At 33.7% G+C, this 22,301-nt stretch overlaps 1 pseudogene; it reads left to right on the top strand.

Moving 5' to 3' along the window:
* The window catches only part of LOC134684333 (uncharacterized), a 285,814-nt pseudogene that overhangs the window by 199,674 nt on the left and 63,839 nt on the right, over nt 1-22,301 (top strand).

The following is a 22,301-nucleotide window of genomic DNA, read 5'->3' as shown; positions in this document are numbered from 1 at the left end:
TAGAAATCTGCAATTGCACAGTATTGCACAATAGATTTTTAAGATCTTTCTTTCACATTTCTTTTTTGTCAGAAACCTGTATTATTTCAAAAATTTGATCACAATCCAAATTCAGATAGTTCAAATGTATCAAGCTTGAATATTGCGTCAAAATTAGCCCAAACTGTTCAGGGTTCAACCTCTTGGGTGGCATCAGGCTGCGCGCAGCGAAGCATTTTATTTGAAGTCTTGTCATTAAAAACATCGGTACCAATTTAAACAGAAAATGGCCTGAGCGTTTTTTTGTGATTTATACATTTTTATACATATGTTCCTCCCCCAGAAGCCAGATTAATACCCTGGTAAATGTATTTCTATAACATTGTAAAAACTAATTTCTGCTGAATGAGTCATTATTGATATAAACTTAAAACATTCTTAATTTTCACTTGATTAGACTACTTTTCTGTTTAACTCTTTTACATGTGTATGAAAAACAAAACTCACAAATTTAACACATAAATAGGCAGAAATTACTTTTACAGCCTTTAAGGCTTTGATTTAACCAAGTAGTCGGATGTCATAGCAGGCAGATCTACATCAACAATGTTTCTTGTATTGATTATAAAGGTTTCAGTGTACACATCATTACTGCAAAAACATTCTGAAATCGGTGGAAATTGGCAAAATCAAAAGGGGAAAACAAGACTAAAACATTCCCAACAGTAATGGTTAACCTTTCTGTCAATCATTAAGGAATCTTTTACAAACGGTCTTCAACTTTGATGATTGAAACCACCAATAATGAATGAAATGAAGATAAAAACAGGATTTTAGTGCTTACCAGTACCACATGATTTAAACTCAATTCAGTTTTTAAGTTTCAAATCTCCTTTATAAACGATAAAGAAATGAATCAACTTTATATTCAATTTAGTGTGTAATGTGTATTTTAAGATGAGAAATTCAAAAAAAATAATTGAGTGTTGTGTTTCTAAAGTCTGTCATATATACAGAGCTGAGCCAACTTAATATGCTAAGAAATTTCATATGTAGAAAGTTCTAACAGTAAAAATAATTTGAAAAAAACCCAGATACAAATGTATTTGAAAATGTAAATTTATATTTAGCAGAAATTATTCTATCTTATTTTTGTAAACTATTTATGCATTACTTTTATCCCCCTCTTCTTTTATTTATAGAGTTTGGTGCTACTGCATATTTAGGAATAAAGGTTGAGGTGGGAGCCAAGTTAATGGATATGAAAGCTTATGCTGAGATAGCACCCTATGGTGAGGTACAAGTTTATGGAGAGTTAGGAATAGGCTTCTTCCTGTTATATGGCAAACTTAGATTGGAAGGCAGAATTATGAATGTGAAATTTCCAACAAAAGCTGAGATTGGTTTTAACAAGTTTCCATTGGATGTTGGGTAATATTATTTTCAAATTCAAATGTTAATACATCTTTATTATACCCCACGCAACGAGTTGCGGAGGGTATAATGTTTTTGACCCGTACGTCTGTCAGTCCGTCCGTCCGTCAGTCCTGTTTCTTGTCATCGCAACTCCTCTCAAACCACACAATAGAATTTCACGAAACCTTTTCAGATAGTAAGGACATACTATGTAGTTGTGCATATCGACGGGAAATTGCGATTCAAGTTTTTTTTCTAGGAGTTACTCCGCTTTGAACTTATTTATACCCCACGCAACGAGTTGCGGAGGGTATAATGTTTTTGACCCGTCCGTCCGTCCGTCTGTCAGTCCGTCCGTCCGTCAGTCCGTCCTTTCGTCTGTCCGTCAGTCCTGTTTCTTGTCATCGCAACTCCTCTCAAACCACACAATAGAATTTCACGAAACCTTTTCAGATAGTAAGGACATACTATGTAGTTGTGCATATCGACGTGAAATTGCGATTCAATTTTTTTTCTAGGAGTTACGCCCCTTTGAACTTTTTTACTATAATGTACTACTGCAACAGTTTGTCATCGCAACTCCTCTCAAACCACAAAACAGAATTGCACGAAACCTTTTCAGATAATAAGGACATACTATGTAGTTGTGCATATCAACGGGAAATTGCGATTCAATTTTTTTTCTATGAGTTACGCCCCTTTGAACTTATTTGCTTCAATGTAATATTGCAACAGTTTGTCATCGCAACAACTCCTCTCAAACCACACAACAGAATTTTACGAAACCTTTTCAGATAATAAGGACATACTATGTAGATGTGCATATTGACGGGAAATTATGATGCAATTTTTTTTCTACGAGTTACGTCCCTTTGAACTTCATGAACTTATTTGCTTTAATGCACTACTGCAATAGTTTGTCATCTCAACTCCTCTGAAACCACACAACATAATTTTATGCAACTTTGTAGATAATGAGGACATACTATGCAGATGCGCATATTGACAGGAAATTATGATGCAATTTCTTTTTCTTACACATATTTTATTTCTCCAATGACAATGTGGGGATGTGGGGTATGTGAGCGTGCTCACTAAGGTTCTTTAATTTTTAAAACTTTTTTCCATTTAATAACTGATTCAAGTTAATATTTGTTTGTATACACATCTACTTTTGATATTGTATGAATATTATACATCAGATAAAACCAGCAAAAAAATATATTAGATTCCTGCCTTAAAAGACATATGAAACACTTTTACCTCATGCTCATAATATGCATACACAATTTAAAACATTTTTCAAAAAAAAATAAAAGATATTCAATTATACAAAACAATTATTTCTTAGATCAACAATTTTTCACTTAAAAGAACAGAAAAAGTAGAAAATATTTAAAAATCTAATGATTAAAAATTTCGGCTCTTTAAATGTTATAAATTTATCTTTCTCTACTTAAAAGTATGTAGTAGAAGTTAGTTGTTGGTTATATGTTGAACACTAGTTTTGCTCTTCTCCTTATTCCTGACCATCAATTGAATCATGAAGCAATTGTATAGATACACATGATTTTACACTATCCAACCTTTAAAGCAATGAGCTAAATATTTTTTTCCATTATAAATACAAAAAGCCAATCCAATGGAGAACTAGAATGACTTAAGATATCTTTACATGGTTGTATACTAGGGATTGGCCAAGCTGAAACAATATCTGTTGGAACCCTTTCAGGTTTTGTTTTAACTATACTTGTTTAAGAGAGAGAAAAAAAACATACTCATCCCAAACAAAAAAAGGTGATGAACAAATCATGGTAACAAATGATAACCAAATCATTTGAATTCTTTATGATTTGAAAGTGACAAAATTTCACATGCAAATGATTAAACAAATCACAACAACAAATCATAAACAAATAGCTTTCAATTTATAAGCAAATCATAAACAAATTGTCAAGACATTGTTTTGAAATCCTTAACAAATCAGAGGCAATTGCTTTCCTACTTTAAGCAAAGCACAAACAAATTATAAACAAATTGTTATCAAATCTTTAACAAATCAGAATGAAATAATATTTCTTCCCTTAAGCAAATCACAAACAAATTGTTTTCAAATTATGAAGAAATTATAAACAAATCGTTATCAAATTTTTAACAATTGGAAAGTAAATCATGTTTCTACATTACCTAAGCAAATTACAAGCAAATCGTCAGATAATTGACGTCACAATCGATTCACAGATTGAATCATTAATATCTGGATCAAAAATCTGTTCATGCCCCTGAGACTCCAAAACTTTGAAGTGCTCTTGTCTTAATTTTACCTAAGCTACTCCTCTGATTGTTAAGGGATTATTTATTCGGAACGTCACGAGAGGGAGCAAAAGCAATTTATCTCACTTCTCCAGAGTTTGAATTTTACGAGATTTGATAACGACATGGGCTACCATGTTTGCCAGTAGGATGTTGAATTTAGGTAGGCAATTGGTCCAAATCTGCAACAGCCCTATACACCTGGCTAGTTAACATAATAAAAAATTAAAACATAAAACTTGCGAGTGCATATTGTCTGCTGACTCGGGAATCCACTTTTTAATTGCTTGTCTCCATCTGTTCACATTTCTTTTACACATTTTATTTTGAAAATGAATCCAGACAGTACATAATTATAACGAAATATTGAAATGCAAGGTTTCCGAATATAAAAGGTTAACACCTTTGACATGTTTGAATAGTTGAACAATTGAATTCCTGAAACAATAAGTTCATGACTAAGATACTTACCACTGTCATCATTTATAATTGTCGATTCTGCAACTTTTGTTGCAGAAAGCTCGACATAGGGTTAGTGATCCGGCAGCGGATGGGTCAGCTAACTTTTTAAAAACTTTACATTTTAGACGGTGCAAGACCTGGATGCTTCATACTTTGTATATAGATGCCTCATGTAATGAAGTTTCCGTCAGTCACATGTCAAATGTCCTTGACCTCATTTTCATGGTTCAGTGACCACTTGAAAAAAAAGTTCAGATTTTTTGTAATGTTGAATTCTCTCTTATTATAAGTAAAAGGATAATTATATTTGGTATGTGTGTACCTTGCAAGGTCCTCATGCCCGTCAGACAGTTTTCACTTGACCTCAACCTCATTTCATGGATCAGTGAACACGGTTAAGTTTTGGTGGTCAAGTCCATATCTCAGATACTATAAGCAATAGGGTTATTATATTTGGTGTATGGAAGGACTGTAGGGTGTACATGTACAACTGGCAGGTGTCATCTGACCTCGACCTCATTTTCACGGTTCATTTCTCAGTGTTAAGTTTTTGTGTTTTGGTCTGTTTTTCTCATACTTTATGCAATAGATCTACTATATTTGTTGTATGGAATGATTGTAAGGTGTACATGTCTAGGGGGCAAATGGCATCTGACCTTGACCTCATTTTCATGGTTGAGTGGTCAAAGTTAAGTTTTTGAGTTGTTGGTCTTTTTATCTAATACTATATGCCATAGGTCAACTATATTTGATGTGTGGAAATATTTTATGATCTATATATCTGTTGCACAGGTTTTATTTAACCTCGACTTCATTTTCACGGTTCATTTCTCAGTGTTAAGTTTTTGTGTTTTGGTCTATTTTTCTTAAACTATAAGTAATAGGTCAACTATATTTGTTGTATGGAAGCATTGTAAGCTGTACATGTCTGCCTGGCATGGTTCATCTGACCTTGATCTCATTTTCATGGTTCATTGATCAATGTTTGGTTTCTTGGTTAGTGTTAAGTTTATGTTACAGTTTTTAATAAAGCTTTATACTTAGGACTATCAACATAATATCAATGATAAGTAAAGGAGGCGAAACATTTCAGCGTGTGCACTCTTGTTTTTCCTACTCTTCATCTTGCAACCTTCTTTGTTCAATTAATGTAGAACAATATTTGAAATTTGAATTTGACCTCAACCCGGAAGTCAGAGATAAAAACAAAGCCAGAAAATCTGATTGCAATAACATTGTTTTCATAGTAGCAAATCATCAATGAATCACATCAGGATAGCGAACAAAGTTAACAAATCATTTTCAAATCATTTCCTATGTTATTCCAAGTAAACAAATCATAACACGATCCCACAATTTAAGCAAACAAATTAAAGTTAAGAAATCTTTTTGAAATAATTTCATAAGATATTCTAAGCAAACAAATCAAAAAGAAATCATACAAAATCAAAAACAAATTGCTAACAAATCATACAATTCAAAGAAATCACATAGTTTTATGGAGTCTGTTGAATTCTGATTTGTTTGTTATTTCTTAAATGAATCGAAGGCAAATGGTACTAACAAATTGCAGAATAATTATTTGAAAGAGATTTGTTCAATTTTTTTTTCTGTTTGGGAAGATTCATTTCAGTTTGTATATAACATTTATCCTATATAATGGGGGGCTCATTGGCCATGTGGTCTAAGTAGTCTTACTACTGTATCACTAGCCAGTCAACACAGAGGTTATGATTTCGATACCTGCACGGGGCAGGTGCACTTGACTATAATCTTGATAGATTAAGATAGTTTTAATAGTTTAAATGATTCATGATATTAGGACCAAAAATTGGTAAAAGAAACACCAATTACATTCATAATACCTGAAAATCAATAACAAAAACATGATGGTAATGTGTGTTTAAGACTCTTAAGACACATTTTTTTCAGCTCCTATTTACTTTTCTTTCTTTTTTAATTAGAGATTGAGAAATCACCATGGCTTTTACATTATATAATATTTTCTTTACTTTCAGACTGTCCATGTACCTGGAACTTACACCCATAGAGATAAGGCTTCTTGGTCTTGTGACTATTGAAATCAATCTATTTTTTACAAAAATTAAGAAAACTTTATTCAAGCGTAAAATCTGGGGATACAAAGCTGCAACTATCAATGCTAAAATGGTGGACACTATTAAAAAAGAAGAAGACCCCTCCCCTCCAGAAATAGACTCCTTTATTGATAAAGAAACTGATGAACGGGTAAACTGTCTTTCTTATAGTCTTTTCCAACTAATTTGAATATATTTTCATAAATACTAATCTTCATGCAAAATGTTTTACTGCTCATTTTTACCAATATTACATGTAACCACTGTATTATACAGTACTATATAGAATGACAAAGTTTACTTATGGTACTTCAACTTAAAATCTTCATCTTTTAAGTTTTCAAATGTTTTACTGACTGATAATCTATCAACAATGATTGTATTCGTCTTATTAGAAAAAGAGAGGAGCTGCACCATGCCAAGTTAGACAGTTACCAGGCCAAGACTTTACTGAGCCTCGTTTTGAGATAGCTGTAAGAGCAGCAGACGACAGATGTCAGGTCAAATTATTTCTAAATGTGGGAACTGTTCCTGGAGGTCATGATGTCCTGAAGGAGAAAGAACTGGGAGGCCCATCTACAATAGTAAAGGAGGTAAGAATGAGTGGTCTATCTTGCATAGGAATACTGTAACCTCTGAGCGACCATTTCCTAAGTTCCTAAATACAAGGTGATAAGAAGTTCCGCTGGAATAGGTTCCATTTTCTAGCAGAACCCCAGCAACACCCCTTATCAATATTTTCAGAGTATTCTCAATGGGCACCTTGTCTGTGAAATTGAATAATTACAAAAGTATGCAGACTCAATCAATTAGGTAATAGGGAGATAAGAATTTGAAGGTCACATAGTAGAAAATCAAGGTCATAATTTCATTTGATTATTCTGTGCTTAAAAATAAAAAAAAATTAAAACTACTCTATATTCAATATGGTTATAACCTATTGAGGAAGGTAAGTTCCTATCAAATTTATGCTCAATTACTCAAAGATCAAGGTCATATCATCAGAAGATTGACTAAAACTCTTGGATGGTGTGTTTTTAAACAAAATGTCATATTCTCCATTTGAATTTTGGTGACATCCCATTAGTCCGACAACCATTATTCCAACAGCCCATTACTCCGACAGCCCCCTATTCCGACAGCCCACTATTTCGACAACCCATTACTCCGACAGCCCATTATTCCAACAATGCATTTTTCTTAAGTGTATTGGTGATTTTTCTCTAAAAAAACAACTTCGTTCTCTGTAATATTTGTGGTTGTCCGTTTTGATCCCGCTTATTCTTTCCATGCGGGATATAAGTCTCAGTATATTGGAGTTGATACACATGCTTATTGCAACTGCTCAGTCCTTACCTTGGTGCCTCTTTCGTTTTACGTGTCTGGGTTTTTTATTTTTCTTTACATTTCATCGTTTGTGTGTCCACTCTCTGTCTGTGCTGTTCTAGTATGCTGTGTTTTTTGTGTGTGTCTTGATCTACCTTCTTTCATTAGATCCTCGGTTACACCCTTTCGCGTATCAGGGGAGTGAGGTTTCATCCCTTTTAACTACAAAAAGAAATAAATCGGAGTTGGATAACACTTTCTACCCCTTGTATCACTCATCTGAGTTATATTTATATTTATTTTGTCGCAGAAATAAGGGACTAATGTAGCGCAGGTCAAATTGAGAAAAACAAAGAAACAAATACATACCCAGATCCTTAAAAATAAGATGACAACTAGGAAGACATATCTGCTCAGAAAAGATAACCAATTTCAATTATGAATACAGTATCATGTTCGGGAATGTGAATTCACGAAATAAGGAGACACAACACTTCCAACACAAGAAAACTTTACTATTATAGGGGAAACAAATGATGATTATATTGTTAGTTCTTTTGAATTATGTATTACATGGTTTGATACTAACTGTTATTTGATATCAATGTGCTATTTGGTTTTTTTTCTATTTTGTTTTGGCTCCGATTTTGACTGAGGCTTACAGTGTTCAAAAGATAATTATATCATATCATTACTATGATATTAGTATTGTAAAGTCTGAATGTTGACCCAATCATTATTCAAAAGTGGGAATATACTGTTTTACATCTGTCTGTCTGTCAATTCAACAGTCCACTCTTCAGTCAGCAGTTCGTCCTTCTGTCCCATGGATATTTTCGTTGCATCTTTTTCATGAACGACATTACAAGGATTTCTGAAAGGTCTATTGAAGTTGGCTATATCGTGTGATACGTTTTTCATATTTATTAGTCAACAAACTCCTGTTAACCGAACACTTTTCACATGACAACCAAGTTGAAAATTTTCGTCACATTTTTGCAGGAACTACAATACAATGATTTTTCAAGGTTTATATAAGTCAGCTATACGATGTGAGGCTTTTACAAGATTCACAACTCTACAACGAAGTGGAGCATCATCAGTAGCACACACCATCACTGGTTGTTCTTGATTTATATATATGCTGTTTATACTATACCCTTTGATTTGGAAAGTGAAATACTATTTTCTGTTCTATTCTATATACAGATTTCGAATTGAGTGTATAGAAAGTGTTCAAACTACCTAAGCCTTATGTCATACATACGGAGTTATTTCTTAAAATATATTATTACATATCAAAACGTAATAATACAACCAGAAAAGTTTTATTTTACCCTGACACCCTAATACTTGGCTTGATAAGTGTCAGACTTATGGGTTATGTTGGAGTATTGGGCTGTCGGAGCAATGGGTTGTTGGACTATTGGGTTGTCGGACTAATGGGTTGTCGGACTGATGGGCTGTCTGACTAATGGGCTGTCGGAATAATGGTGTGTAACCTGAATTTTCAGAAATCTTTATTCAAGTTCTCACTAATAGCTAAATCTTAAAAAATATTTTTCTCATCTTTATGGCCTATTGTGATTTATTTATTTTTCAGAGATTAAAATCATCTGGAGTTCCTTTATATTTCACTATGATTGCTGAAAATGACTCAGGTCAAAGGTCAAGGGCAAGCTGTTACTTAGCAACATATGATGTTACCTTGCCTGGAGGTCGTTTCCAAGAGGAATACATTACTTCTAGTAACCCAGCTGTAATGAGAGCATCTATAACAGTGTATGAAGACTCAGACCTTCAACAGTCTATGGTTGGTGTGGGATTTGGCAAGGATATCTATGGAGACCAAGTTGTTAGCTGGGCTGATGTTTCAATGAAAGAACAACAGCACACATTCAACATTGGTAAATAATTATATGACTTATGTTCATCTTTAGTATGTATGGTATGAAAACTTTGTGCAAATTTAATACAAAAAGTAGACCTGTGAAAAAGGGAGATAACTCTTACAAACTGTGTTGTATGGAGGTTTATGTTACATGTACAACAATTGAAGAGGACTATTTAATCTGATATTAGATAAATATATTTTTATTGAGAATCTCAAATTTTAATATAAATATACATTTAACTCAGAGGCCATATATATGTCTTTTTCAAATGTAAAAACAGATGAAGTAATTAAATGATGGAAATATAATATATTAGCCATATAGTTTTGTGTTATTATTGATTGTTGATATTAAGTCATCACGAAAGATTTAATTGCTCTTTTTGTAATTGTTTAGGAAATGATCCATTTAACCATGAAGTTCTGAGAAAGATGTTCACTGGTTCCCGCACTGGCCGTTTGATAGCACTGAAAGCTGGGCCAGATACTACCAAGAATTCCCCTGGTGACTGTGCCAGGGCATGTGCTGACCTACCTCACACTAAATGCATGAGTTTTAATTATGACTTTGGCAATGCTACATGTGAACTGATGGAAGCCATAGAAGGCCATGACTACAAACGTTCCAAGTCGGGACTATTTGAACATTATGAGAGACTTGGTGTAGGAAAAACAAAACAGTTTGTTTATGATCAACTGATCTTACAGCATAATAAGATACACTATTTCAACTTTATGATGGTGAATGTTCTGGCTTACACTAATATCATATCATCTAGAGGTGTATTGGTAGACCTAACTACACCACTAACAGGTAGGATGATTTTCTATCACTTTGAATAAGATCCAAAACCTTAATAAAATGATACATTATGAAAAAAGAAATATGTCCTGCTCCAAATGTAGAGGTGATTATGTTTTTAGGTCTTTGTGCAACATCAACTTTAACTTACTAAACCTGTGCAATATTTTTTTTTTTAAAATGTATATGTCAAAGTAAGGTTTTTGCCAAGATTTTGCAGTAGACCACTTTCGAGTTAGGTCCTTCACTGGAAACGTTTGTCTATTTTGTGCGCCTTTATGACGTCATTTACCAGATAGAGGGGATAACTTATATCCCTGCTCTATTAAAATTAGTAAAGTGTCTTTGTGATAGTCATCATGCAGGATAAACTAAAATGTTCCCTAATGACAGCCGTGCTGATTATCAATCATAAGCATTTAATTAGCCAAGTGATTTGTACAATATAGCATTACATTTTTTCAACCACACACTCAACATGGGAAGGAAGTAACAATGTCTCTAAACATGAATAATGTTCATTAAAAGGCTTAAATGCAAAGTTTTCTTAATGAAATGCAATGAACTCAAGAGTTGTATATTCTCTTAACATGAAAGTTTATAGTTCATGCAAAGCATGGTGTCCTATATTGAGGCATATTCTAGTTTTTCATCGTTCTTATAAAACATTGGGTTTGTTGCTGGTTTTAATTTTTTAACTTTTATCACACCATTTTTTTTTTTAGGTCTAATCAAGAATGCCAGTGCTGACTACCTGGAAATTGTTCCTTGTTTGAGTATGATTCCAGAACAAAACAGACCAGACTGGAAAATATGGTGCAAAGGGATCAATCCTAAAGTCAAAAATCACAGGTATGTAACAATGGAAAATATGGTGCAAAGGGATCAATCCTAAAGTCAAAAATCACAGGTATGTAACAATGGAGAATATGGTGCAAAGGGATCAATCCTAAAGTAAAAAATCACAGGTATGTAACAATGGAAAATATGGTGCAAAGGGATCAATCCTAAAGTCAAAAATCACAGGTATGTAACAATGGAGAATATGGTGCAAAGGAATCAATCCTAAAGTCAAAAATCACAGGTATGTAACAATGGAGAATATGGTGCAAAGGGATCAATCCTAAAGTCAAAAATCACAGGTATGTAACAATGGAGAATATGGTGCAAAGGAATCAATCCTAAAGTCAAAAATCACAGGTATGTAACAATGGAGAATATGGTGCAAAGGAATCAATCCTAAAGTCAAGAATCACAGGTAGGTAACAATGGAGAATATGGTGCAAAGGGATCAATCCTAAAGTCAAAAATCACAGGTAGGTAACAATGGAGAATATGGTGCAAAGGGATCAATCCTAAAGTCAAAAATCACAGGTAGGTAACAATGGAAAATATGGTGCAAAGGGATCAATCCTAAAGTCAAAAATCACAGGTAGGTAACAATGGAGAATATGGTGCAAAGGGATCAATCCTAAAGTCAAAAATCACAGGTATGTAACAATGGAGAATATGGTGCAAAGGGATCAATCCTAAAGTCAAAAATCACAGGTAGGTAACAATGGAGAATATGGTGCAAAGGGATCAATCCTAAAGTCAAAAATCACAGGTAGGTAACAATGGAGAATATGGTGCAAAGGGATCAATCCTAAAGTCAAAAATCACAGGTAGGTAACAATGGAGAATATGGTGCAAAGGGATCAATCCTAAAGTCAAAAATCACAGGTATGTAACAATGGAGAATATGGTGCAAAGGGATCAATACTAAAGTAAAAAATCACAGGTAGGTAACAATGGAGAATATGGTGCAAAGGGATCAATCCTAAAGTCAAAAATCACAGGTAGGTAACAATGGAGAATATGGTGCAAAGGGATCAATCCTAAAGTCAAAAATCACAGGTAGGTAACAATGGAGAATATGGTGCAAAGGGATCAATCCTAAAGTCAAAAATCACAGGTAGGTAACAATGGAGAATATGGTGCAAAGGGATCAATCCTAAAGTCAAAAATCACAGGTATGTAACAATGGAGAATATGGTGCAAAGGGATCAATACTAAAGTAAAAAATCACAGGTAGGTAACAATGGAGAATATGGTGCAAAGGGATCAATCCTAAAGTCAAAAATCACAGGTAGGTAACAATGGAGAATATGGTGCAAAGGGATCAATCCTAAAGTCAAAAATCACAGGTAGGTAACAATGGAGAATATGGTGCAAAGGGATCAATCCTAAAGTAAAACATCACAGGTATGTAACAATGGAGAATATGGTGCAAAGGAATCAATCCTAAAGTAAAAAATCACAGGTATGTAACAATGGAGAATATCCTAAAGTAAAAAATCACAGGTATGTAACAATGGAGAATATGGTGCAAAGGGATCAATCCTAAAGTAAAAAATCACAGGTATGTAACAATGGAGAATATGGTGCAAAGGAATCAATCCTAAAGTAAAACATCACAGGTATGTAACAATGGAGAATATGGTGCAAAGGAATCAATCCTAAAGTAAAAAATCACAGGTATGTAACAATGGAGAATATGGTGCAAAGGAATCAATCCTAAAGTAAAAAATCACAGGTATGTAACAATGGAGAATATGGTGCAAAGGGATCAATCCTAAAGTAAAAAATCACAGGTATGTAACAATGGAGAATATGGTGCAAAGGAATCAATCCTAAAGTAAAAAATCACAGGTATGTAACAATGGAGAATATGGTGCAAAGGAATCAATCCTAAAGTAAAAAATCACAGGTATGTAACAATGGAGAATATGGTGCAAAGGGATCAATCCTAAAGTAAAAAATCACAGGTATGTAACAATGGAGAATATGGTGCAAAGGAATCAATCCTAAAGTAAAAAATCACAGGTATGTAACAATGGAGAATATGGTGCAAAGGAATCAATCCTAAAGTAAAAAATCACAGGTATGTAACAATGGAAAATATGGTGCAAAGGGATCAATCCTAAAGTAAAAAATCACAGGTATGTAACAATGGAGAATATGGTGCAAAGGAATCAATCCTAAAGTAAAAAATTCCAGGTACTTAATACTATGCATGAATACTGCGGTTTCATTATTATTTGTTAGAAACCAATTTTTGTTGGTTTCATGGGTACAGGTGAACAAATTTAAATGTTCAACAAATCATAAATTTTCTATAGGCTTGGAATGCAGAGATTGACAGAACCACAAAAATTATATATCCACAATAAATGTAAGTTTCATCAATCCATGAAAATTGATACCTAAGAAAATAAATGAATCCACAGTAGATAAATCTCAGTACTTCCAAAAATTTATTGAGCCACCACAACTCTTTTTCTCTTTAAAATTTACCAAGGTTTGTTTTTACATTTTGCAATGTGTTTCTTAAATAAAAATCTATGAACTGAAATAGATAAATGCAATGTCAAAATAAACACTTCTTCTTTTTCCAATTAAGCCGGCGTAATCAACTGTCACCAGTATATTCGGAGAAGTTTGAAATATATATTTATTTTAAATCTGAATGAATTAATTAGGGTTAAATGCCTGCTTGTTTCAGATTGATTATTGATGGTTCAGGATCTCTGACTGTGTTCAACGGACCAGATCCTATGACTGATCTTAGATACACCCGAGCAAACAGATACATTTCAGGTAAACATAATAAATATCTCATATGTTGAGAATAAGTTACTCGAAATAAACAGTTTTACTCCAAATGAATATAGGTTCTAATATTGCATCGAGTGTGATCCAATTTGTTCCTTAATTTTCTCTGGACTATTCAAAGAGTATACAGTTTGAGACCAAATTAGACTTAAAATTAAATGTATTTCCTGAAAATGCATTTTGAAATTGCATTTCAAAATACAGGTGTAGAGAACTTGCTATGAGTTGATGAATATCCTTTGCATGATCACATATGTATTGACATTTTAGCTAACTGGGATGGTTTTAATGATAAGGAGAGTGGCTTACTGGGATATACTATTACAGTGGGTAAACAGCACTGTGAGGATTTAATCCACCCTCATCATGATCCACATAAACATCTGTTCGACAAGTCACAGTGGACTAACTCAGCCATGATCAGTCCAATACCAGCTCCATATACTATACTTCCAGGTAAGAAAGGGGTCTAAAGTGACAGTGGACTAATTCAGCCATGATCAGTTCAATTCCAGCTCCATATAAAATACTTCCTGGTGGGTAAGCAAATCTGAGTCATTCAAGGCAGAGATCCCTAGACCAAATCCTAGTGGATCAGGGTTGATATATTGTCTAATTTGATAGTCCAGCATTTATTTAATTATAATAGGTAATTTAATCCACATTACTAGTCCCCCCCCCCAATCCTCCCTATATATTGCTCCTTAGTCTATTTAGGGACTATGTTGTGAATACTAAGATACTTTCCCTTTTGGGGCCCGAACCAAACGCTGAAAAGATACAGTGCAAATGAAGCATCTGTTTCACACTAATCAGAGATCAGTAAGGGGCCCAAGATATTTTACCAGTTCTTAGTTAGAAGTATAAACTGAACAAACACAGGTTTGGGACAAAGAACCACAGTTTAATATTTTCTTTGCATATCAATAAAGCAATACATGTAAACATAATTACAAACAAAGCAAATTCCAGTTGAAAATCTGTGGTACTCCTAACACAAAGTACATAATAACTGTGAGTTCTTTTGAAAACATTATACTACTCTACTTATTAACAATATATTTTAATAAACATGATAAAAGGCTGAAATGACAAAGCAATAAAGTAAAAACTATCCTCTAGGGAGCGGAGGGTGGGAATAAATAATTTCTTAGAAAATTAGAATGTCTGCTCCAAGCAAGCGTTGCTTTCAGAATAATTATGTGCTTGTGCCTAAAACAAAAGCCCTGTTAATTAAGCGCTGATTGGTTAATTCAAATGCAGTGTTAATTTTGATTGGTTAATTAGGATAATCTCGAAAAGCAATTAGTAAACGAGATTTCACATGCAGCAGCAACTGGGAAACCCCTTAGCTGATTGGACCAAATAGCAGACAGGGATTCCCAATTAAAATTATATGTAACAGCATTGCACAAAAACGTATTGTGTATTAATAATCTATTTATACAAAATAGTGCCAGACTTTAAAAATATAAATTTACAATTTAAGGATCATTTCTCATACTCCTTCTCAACAGATCAATAAAAGTTGAAATCAATCAAGTGATAGAATAAAAAAGGGTATGTGGACACATAAAGATTAGCTGCATTTGAACTAGAAATTATAGTTTAGATTCTATTATCAACCTCTTGATATCCCAAGAATAAGTTGAATGTTCTGTAACATTGGTAATTTGCAATATGACATGTTTTCAGATGGAACATACTTCATCACAGTGAGGGCTTTGAATGAAGTAAAGTATGGAGGGCCATTATCAACAACTGTTTGTCATACCACTCCATATATAGTGGACAATTCTCCTCCATTTGTGTGGGAAATATTTGATATCAACTATGATGAGGATACATTAGAACTGACAGCAAAACACAATTCCAGGTAAGTAAATTATGGAGGGCCATTATCGACAACTGTTTGTCATACCACTCCATATATAGTGGACAATTCTCCTCCATTTGTGTGGGAGATATTTGATATCAACTATGATGAAGATACATTAGAACTGACAGCCAAACACAATTCCAGGTAAGTAAAGTATGGAGGGCCATTATCAACAACAGTATGTCATACCACTCCATATATAGTGGACAATTCTCCTCCATTTGTGTGGGAAATATTTGATATCAACTATGATGAGGATACATTAGAACTGACAGCAAAACACAATTCCAGGTAAGTAAAGTATGGAGGGCCATTATCGACAACTGTTTGTCATACCACTCCATATATAGTGGACAATTCTCCATTTGTGTGGGAGATATTTGATATCAACTATGATGAGGATACATTAGAACTGACAGCAAAACATAATTCAAGGTAAGTAAAGTATGGAGACCCATGGGAAACAAGTTTATCTGACCTCAACATTAAAGAAGTAAAGCATTGTCCTTTTTTGTCTGAATGATGTTTGGTATCATACAGTGAGTGGCTCATTATTTGTTTTTGTGTGTTACTTAATGAAATAAATAACAAGCAGTTTATTAGCTTCTTCAGGCATATAGAAATAGAGAACAATGGCAAAATTGTCTATGAGATGTTCCATTTTTAGCTCACCTGGCCCGATGACCTCGCCATCAAACCAAGATGGCTGCCAGGGCTAAAAACAGAACATAGGGGTTAAATGTAGTTTTTGGCTTATAACTCAAAAACCAAAGCATTTAGAGCATGATGTGAGGTAGAACTGTTTATAAGGTCAAGATCTATCTGCCCTGAAATTTTCAAATGAAATGGACATGTTGTTGGGTTGCTGCCCCTGAATTGGTAATTTTAAGGAAATTTTGCTGTTTTTGGTTATTATCTTGAATATTATTATAGATAGAGATAAACTGTAAACATCAATAATATTCAGCAATGTAAGATTTACAAATAAGTAAATATGACCGAAATGGTCAATTGACCCCCTAAGGAGTTATTGTCCTTTATAGTCAATTTTAAACAATTTTCATAAACTTTGTAATTTTTACTTACATTTTCCACTGAAACTACTTGGCCAAGTTCATTATAGATAAAGATAATTGTAAGCAGCAAGAATGTTCAGTAAAGTAAGATGTACAAACACATCACCATCACCAAAACACCATGTTGTCATGAATCCATCTGCTTCCTTTGTTTAATATTCACAGAGACCAAAGTGAGCGACACAGGCTCTTTAGAGCCTCTAGTTATTGAAGTTTTGCCATAGTATATACTTGTACAAAGCTCACCCCACTTATCTAAAGGCAATTACAACATTTTTTTGATACATTTATCATGTTTTGAGTTTCATATTTATGTCCAAATGAAAACTTATAAGATTACTCCTTAATCATTCTGGATTTGTTAGCCGTTTTTCTTTCCTATTCAGTGATCCAGATTCTGGACTAGAGTCTAATGATTTATGTTTTGGACACACCACACGTGATTGTGATGAGATGGAATGGACAAGACTAACCTTTAACCCAAACATTTCATACACGAAAAGGCTGTCAAATGGGATACCAATTTGGATTAAAATCAAGGCAGTAAATAGAGGTACATTTATAATATGTTTGGTAATTCAATGTGCATTCTGTCAAATATAAAAAAGAAGATGTGGTATAATTGTCAATGAGACAAAACACAGAAATTAAGAGCTTTAGGTTAGAGTACTGCTTTCAACAATGAGCAAAGCCTATGCTGTATAGTCAGCAATAAAAGGTCCCAAAATGTCCAGACTATATATACCATTAAAAAAGAAAGAGTCTAGTTTTTCAATTCATTACTCCAAATATGTTAGTGGACTCATTTGAACTCTGGCATTGTCATGACTAAATCACATGGTGCATGAAACTTTAGAATTTGCTTGACAGTATGTGGTTTCATTTGGGAGAAATGTCCTCATAAGAGAAGTGCAGTAGTTAAAAAAATCCAAGTTATAAAGTTTGAATCATCTTAATCTTGCTTATAATACAACCAATAGACAACTTGGGTATAAGTTAATATAATAATGTAATGTTACAATTTGAGACCCATAGGTTTGTAGTTGAAATGTAATAAAATATGATACAATTTACCCTAAGTAATTTTAAAAACAAGAATTTTTTTATGACATCATTATTTCAAATCTGACACAATATAACGAATGTATCATTTTCAATGAATCCAAAACATTAATATATTTTTTTATTATCATTATTTTGTAGTTGATTTGAGGACTATAGGTGTAGCAGATCAGGCCATTATTATAGACAAGACCCCTCCAGAACCTGGTACAGTAAATGATGGACCATTGTATGGTACAGACTTACTCTACACCAAAAACTGGGATACTGTAAGTGTAACAACAATAGTTTGGTGTATACCATATCTTTTGATTTTGGGAAAGTACTTTCAATAACATATTAGTTTCCTCGTTTGAATTGTTTTACATTGTCTTATCAGGGCCTTTTATAGCTGACTATGCGGTATGGGCTTTGCTCATTGTTAAAGGCTGTACGGTGACCTATAGTTGTTAATGTTTGTGTCATTTTGGTCTTTTGTGGTGGTTCATGGTGTTTCCTTTTAGATGGAATGAAAATAAGACCATGCATAGGCTGTTGATTTCAAACACAGAAGGGATGGGCATGATTATGCCCCTCTACAAAGAACACATGTTGTGTATCAACAGAGAAAAATGTCAGTGTGTGATAACATGGTCTATAAAGCTGAGTACAGATCGACACAAAGCGGTTTATTATATATCATACCATGCCTCATTTTCCCACTTTTTAAAAAACAATGTATAGTTAATGAATTACAATTTTGGTATATGATGACACTTATTTTTAGGAATACAGCTTTGACAATCTTAAAATTAAGTATGAACTTTTATACTTTTATATTAAAATTAAACAACCATGCAGTATTGCTTCAGTTTTAAAATATTGTTTCAGCTGTGTGCTAACTGGTTACACTTTTATGATCCTGAGTCAGGTATTGCCTTTTACATGGTCAGTGCAGGGTCTCTACCTGACAGAAATGTTACAGACATCGCCAACCTTACTCAGTACAACAGGAAAACACATGAAGCATGTGTACCCTTGTCTACAGGTCAATATCTAGAACATGGAAAGACTTATTACACCACAGTGTGGGCTTACAATGGAGCCATTAGACAGAGGAACTGTTTTGGAATATCAAATGGAGGTTAGTTGTGGAACAAGGCAGGGTTTCCTTCAAGCATTTAGATTTATTGTAAAGAAATTTATCTAAAAATGTATCATGAGTTTACTGGAAAAAACAATAATAACATGTAGTAAGGATTAAACCAGTTGGATGTTTTAAGTCTAATGTTTTGATACTTTCCAGTTCTAAAGACCACTATAAATACAAAAAGAAGATATGAATATTAAATACTCTTGAATTTCAAAGTGTATATTTCACTTAAACATTTGATAGCACTATATTTTTCAATATATTTATAAAGCGTTTACATTTTATTTATAGTGACGGTAGATTTGACAAAGCCAGTCCCAGGACAGGTTGTTGATGGTAATATTACTGGCTTTAAAGATATTGAGTTTTCTCCAAGTCCTGCCAAGGTCGAGGTACAATGGAGAAACTACTATGATCCAGAATCTACCATCAAACAGTATGAAGTACAAGTCGAGAGAGCTCCGTATGTAGATCATTATCACAAAAAATCTGTTTTTTATGACCTATATTTGTTTTTCAAAAGTCAGTAAAAACACATATTTACAGAAAACAAGTACAGTGTTATGGCATATTATTAGCTCACCTGGCCCGAAGGGCCAAGTGAGCTTTTCTCATCACTTGGCATCCGTCGTCCGTCGTCGTTAACTTTTACAAAAATCTTCTCCTCAGAAACTACTGGGCCAAATCAAACCAAACTTGGCCACAATCATCATTGGGGTATCTAGTTTAAAAAATGTGTGGCGTGACCCGGTCAACCAACCAAGATGGCCGCCACGGCTAAAAATAGAACATAGGGGTAAAATGCAGTTTTTGGCTTATAACTCAAAAACCAAAGCATTTAGAGCAAATCTGACATGGGGTAAATATGTTTATCAGGTCAACATCTATCTGCCCTGAAATTTTCAGATGAATCGGTCAATCGGTTGTTGGGTTGCTGCCCCTGAATTGGTAATTTTGAAGAAATTTTGCTGTTTTTGGTTATTATCTTGAATATTATTATAGTTAGAGATAAACTCTAAACAGCAATAATGTTCAGCAAAGTAAGATCTACAAATAAGTCAACATGTCCAAAATGGTCAGTTGACCCGTTTAGGAGTTATTGCCCTTTATAGTCAATTTTTAATCATTTTTCGTTAATTAAAGTAATCTTTTACAAAAATCTTCTCCTCTGAAACAACTTGGCCAAATTAATCCAAACTTGGCCACAATCATCTTTGAGGTATCTAGTTTAAAAAATGTGTGGCGTGACCTGGTCAATCAACCAAGATGGCCACCATGGCTAAAAATAGAACAAAGGGGTAAAATGCAGTTTTTGGCTTATAACTCAAAAACCAAAGCATTTTGAGGAAATCTGACATGGGATAAAAATGTTTATCAGGTCAAGATCTATCTGCCCTAAAATTTTCAGATGAATTGGTCAATCGGTTGTTGGGTTGCTGCCCCTGAATTGGCAATTTTGAGGAAATTTTGCTGTTTTTGGTTATTATCTTGAATATTATTATAGATAGAGATAAACTGTAAACAGCAATAATGTTCAGCAAAGTAAGATCTACAAATAAGTCAACATGACCAAAATGGTCAGTTGACCCGTTTAGGAGTTATTGCCCTTTATAGTCAATTTTTAACCATTTTTCGTAAATTAAAGTTATCTTTTACAAAAATCTTCTCCTCTGAAACTACATGGCCAAATTAATCCAAACTTGGCCACAATCATCTTTGGGGTATCTAGTTTAAAAAATGTGTGGCTTGACCTGGTCAACCAACCAAGATGGCCGCCACGGCTAAAAATAGAACATAGGGGTAAAATGCAGTTTTTTGCTTATAACTATGAAACCAAAGCATCTAGAGCAAATCTGACAAGAAGTTAAATTGTTAATCAAGTCAATATCTATCTGCCCTGAATTTTTCAGATGAATTGGACAACTGGTTGTTGGGTTGCTGCCCTCCAATTGGTAATTTTTAAAGAAATTTCGCCGTTTTTGGTTATCTTGAATACTATTATAGATAGCGATAAACTGTAAACAGCAATAATGTTCAGCAAAGTAAGATCTACAAATAAGTCAACATGACCTAAATGGTCAATTGATCCCTTAAGGAGTTATTGCCCTTTATAGTCAATTTTTAACAATTTTCATTAATTTGGTAAATTTATGTAAATTTTTACCAAATATAGTTCTCTGTTACTAATGGGCAAAGTTCATGATAGATATAATTGTAAGAAGCAAAATCGTTCAGTAAAGTAAGAACTTCAAACACATCACCATCACCAAAATACAATTTTGTCATGAATCCATTTGTGTTCTTTGTTTAATATGCACATAGACCAAGGTGAGCGACACAGGCTCTTTAGAGCCTCTAGTTTTACTATGATGCTACATGTAAACACATATGACATTCAGCAAAGTGAATATCACTTTTATTAGATGAATATGCTTGTTTATAAAAAAAACAAAAAAATTTACTGGAGAATAATACCAATAAGGAAGCAATAAGGAATATATTCCTTTTCTGTTGTTTACCCATTGGATGAAAAGCAAGACCACTATAGGTCAAATATCAATATTCTGATTTTTTTTCACAATATACATGCATCACTGAACTAGTATAGATATTGTTTAGGGGCCAGCTGAAGGAAGCCTCCCAGTGCGGGAGTTTCTCGCTGCATTGAAGACCTATTGGTGACCTTCTGCTGTTGTCTGCTCTATGGTCAGGTTGTTGTCTCTTTGACACATTCCTATATTTCTATTCTCAATTTTATGAAACAATACAAAAATATGTTTGTATTTTACAATAACCTTACCCATACATATTTTGTAAATGCTACTTTACCGTTTATCCAGGAATCAGACCAATGACTACAGTGTTATCAGAGACTGGGTTCCATATTCCAATACTACAAGAAGTGTCAAATGGTTGAACTTTCACCTTCAACATAAGGATAAAGTCAAGGTCAACCTTAGGACAACTAATGGAGCATTGAATACTATTGTAAATACTACAAATGGGTTTGTGGTAGATCTGACACCTCCAACTTTGATAAGTCTGGGAGACGGTCTGGAACCAGGAAAGGATATAGAATTTCAGGTAAAGAATCTATTAGGATATGGTTCCATTGTCATGCAAGACTTTTGTCCTCCTTTTTCCTCTCTATTGTGACTTTCAAGTTTCTCCTTTATTTATTACATTGTAAAACCACAGCAACTTCCCATT

Source organism: Mytilus trossulus, chromosome 9, assembly GCF_036588685.1.
Source record: "Mytilus trossulus isolate FHL-02 chromosome 9, PNRI_Mtr1.1.1.hap1, whole genome shotgun sequence".
NCBI lineage: Eukaryota > Metazoa > Mollusca > Bivalvia > Mytilida > Mytilidae > Mytilus > Mytilus trossulus.
Note: the sequence above shows the minus strand (reverse complement) of the source record. Positions and strands in the feature narration are given on the sequence as shown.